Here is a 3,738-nt window from a genome sequence, read left to right as displayed (position 1 = left end):
CTGTGTTCTAAAAATAAAATGCTTGGAACTTTAGGTTATCAACCAATGATTTTTATTTTCTCATCTATGTATTGTTTGATTCAGAGGCTAACAATAACTTTTGACCAACTATCTTATCTTCAAAACTGATGTATTATTAAGTTTAGAATAATCAATGTAATTGGCTCCGCATCTGCCATGTAATTCATGTTTTTTGGCATATAAGAAAAATCTTCAAAAACTCCGCCACTTATTGTCTATCTATCTGCCAATGATTGAATGATGGAACAAGAAATATTTGTGTCGCGGATAAAAAATAGTGCAAAATAGATTATTGGCAAATAAGATCAAGACATGGGATAGCGCATGTAGGACAAAGAGCAAGATACCAGAGAGTTAAGATGAGATGAGCTCTAAAGTTTATGGTTTTCGCATAATAGTCGGCAAAAGAACCACACTCTACACGTGCCGTGAATGTTTGTTAGGTGTTCGTTCCTTGCAAGCCGCACACAGGAGGGCATCAATGGTAATTGGTTACCTCGCGCCAAGCATATAGCTTTGGTATTGGCCGATGTTGGCCACATCATGATCAGATGGACCTCGCGACCCCGGCGATGCGGTGAGAAGGAGCATAAGTGGTGACACAGTTGGGATGCCGTGTTGAGTATGTGGACCTGTTTGTGTGGAGGCGGTGTTATGGGGGAGTCTTGACCCATGATTTTTTTGGTAGAGGCATGTAATATTTTTTTTCCTCCCGTTGCAACGCACGGGCATATTTGCTATGTTACCTCAATATAAAAGAAAACAATTGTGTTTCAACGGACCCATGCATGTCCCCTATAATGGAAATAGTGGGACTATTATAACAGTTGACCAAAAGCGTATTGCTATGTGACGTCAAATAACCTATGTGTTTTTTCCTTGAAAAAAATCCAATAGTTAAAAGGTTCATATGGCTGCAGCAAAGATTTTCAAATAGGCTATAAAACAGTAGGAGATGAAATGCTTTAATTTGCTACCGGAATCAAATGCAAAGGTGCATGTGGAAATAAAAATCAAAAAAATAGTAAAAAATAGTATGTACAAACCTGCAGGATGGTTGTATAGCAATTCGAGAAGTAGGATTAGGTTGCATAGCAGGAAGTAGTCAATAATTGTCACACACACCGACTTATCTGAAGAAGAACGTCCTCTGAAGAAACAACAGAATGAAACATGAGGATCCTGGACTTGATAAACAATTGTAGGCACAAAGAAATCCATGAACTTGCCTGCAATTGGATAAATTTCCATCAGCATATTAGACATCCACATCGATTAGAGCTTCACTTATGTCGATTACCATGTAGATCGATTGACCCTAATTAACCACAGCACTTACGGTTTGGGACAGAAAAGAAGAAGGCAGTGACTGCATAAATCCATCAAGTCCAGCGATCTAACAGAATAGATCAGAAATCTATTAGAGAAATCCAGCAAGCTAGCTAGCGGTGGTGTTGAGGGCGTGGTGCATTAGTAGTAGTACATGTCGATCTTCGATCTTCGACTGCGCTTGCTGTTGGGGTGACCTTCACACATGATTTGCTGCCGTGGTGGCGCACTGCCGTAGGAGCGGAGACCGACGATGGGAGACACCGCCAGAGATCCTTTTAAACACGAAGACATTGCAGGTAATGGAGTGGGAGGTACTGAGGGGGCGTTGCAGGTAATGGAGGACGATTTAATGATGGGCAATGAAGGTTGCCGTTTGTTGTACCTTCATGGTTGCATTTGTTGCCCGGACCCGGGAGAGCATCGGTCCCGGCGGCAGAAGAGAGAGCGGGGAGATTAGAATTGCAGTGGAGAAGATGAACCGTGAGCGAGTTTTATTTTTAGCGTAAAACTGTGAGCGAGCTAGAGCAGCAATAGTTTGGGCTCTTTTTTCAAGGCTTCCTTTTTCCTGTGATTCAATCGTCATGCTAACAGACGCATGAAGGTGCCCGCGTTGTTGGCTTCGTTCAGCCCAGGAAGGCATATTGATTCCGCCGTGCGAGAGATCAACACGAGGAGAAACGATGACGTGGCTTCACCAGAAGCCAGAAAAATAGGGTAGCAGGGGCTCCTATTTAGATATGTAGAAGATTCATTGGGTCTTGCGACAAAAAAAAGAAAGAAAGGAGAATCCGTAATTTTTGGTGGGGCGATGACGATGGACACCATAGAGTCCACTCGATGGCCTAGGATAACATGAAAAGGCTGGAAAATAGATAAGGCAAGCATAAACAGATATGAGAGAAGCGGAAGTGGAAACAATTTAAAAGCATCAGTTTTACTCATTGTAGCAGAGAAGCGAATATGGTAGCGGATGGCTTAGCAAAGCATAGCTTTAGTCTTAGCAAGTCTGAAACTTGGGACGTTGTCCCGGACTTTATTCTGCATTCTTATGTAAATGATCTTGCTCTTATTTGATGAATAAAGTTTTAATGCTAAAAAAACAATTTGAAGGCTATAACCTTTTCTCCAAGGGCCCGGCGGAGGATTTGGATTTCCTCCAAAACTCTCATGTTCCCGACGAAATTCATCCTTTTTGCTCAGGCCCGGTAAAACTATATACCGGCCGAAATATTCGGCCTTCTTTAAATTTCTGGCCCAGCCCGATTTATTGTAGCCCACGAGTCGCACACCTGGTATAAAATTCTGAACAGATGGTGTTTCCTATTCGGCGCCCGCTGCGCCCGTTATGTGTTAATCGCAAACCGGCGCACACCCCTACTCCGAGCTGGGCCGGCCCGTTTTATCTCTTTTTCGTTTAAAACTGTGAAATCTGCAAAAACGCGCGCGTCATGAGTAGAACCAGGGACCTCTTGTCCTCGACAAACTCCGCTAACAACCCGACCACAACGCCCTTTCATGATGAATTCTCCCTTTTCTACTTTTCTCCTTTCTTTCGTTTATTTTGTTTTTTCATTTTTCTTTCCTTTTCCTTTTTCGCTTTCCTTTTCCTTTCCCTTTCTTCAATTCGTGAATTTATCAAAATCAGTGAATTTTTTTGAATATTGATAAACTTTTTTCGGATTTGTGAACTTTTTTTGAAATTTTGTGATTTTTTTTTCAAAATTGATGAACCTTATTTCAAATTCGTGAGCTTTTTCTAAATCTATGAACTTTTTTTCAAAATCAATGAACTTTCTTCAATTTTTGGTGAAGTTTCTTTCAAAATTAATGAACTTTTTTCAAAATTAGTGAACTTTTTCCAGAATTAATGAACTATTTTTTCAAATTTGATGAACTTTTTCCAATTTTTTTGATTTTCTTTTCTAAATTGATGATTTTTTTTTCAATTTTGATGAAATTTTCTCAGTTTTAAACTTTTTTCAAATTTGATGATAGCGTTTTTTTCTCCAAATGGATGAACTTTTCTGATTTCACAATTTCTTCCATCAGCACCAAACAACGGCCTTTTTCGACCAGGCCAACTGCAAAAAAATACGAAAAAAAAACCTGTGGCCAAGCGAGCGAGCGGGCGTGCAATTGGAACCAGCGGAGGAAGAAAGGCGCGTTGCTGGGCAGCAGCCCATTGGGGCGCACATGAGTGCCAATTCGTTCCAGGGCACAGAAGGCGCCGTACAGGAGATCTCCTTCAAGATACCCTAGCTTCATGTTCTCCTATATGAATCTCATGCACAAGCATTCGTCTTTCCCTTTCGTGATCATCATGTCCGCAACCCACAGACCGTCACACCTTGAGCGGTTGTTGCACAGCGCACAGGAAGATGTGCC

This window comes from Triticum dicoccoides, chromosome 1B (assembly GCF_002162155.2).
Source record: "Triticum dicoccoides isolate Atlit2015 ecotype Zavitan chromosome 1B, WEW_v2.0, whole genome shotgun sequence".
NCBI lineage: Eukaryota > Viridiplantae > Streptophyta > Magnoliopsida > Poales > Poaceae > Triticum > Triticum dicoccoides.
The sequence above is the reverse complement of the archived record's forward strand: the minus strand, read 5'-3'. Positions refer to the sequence as shown.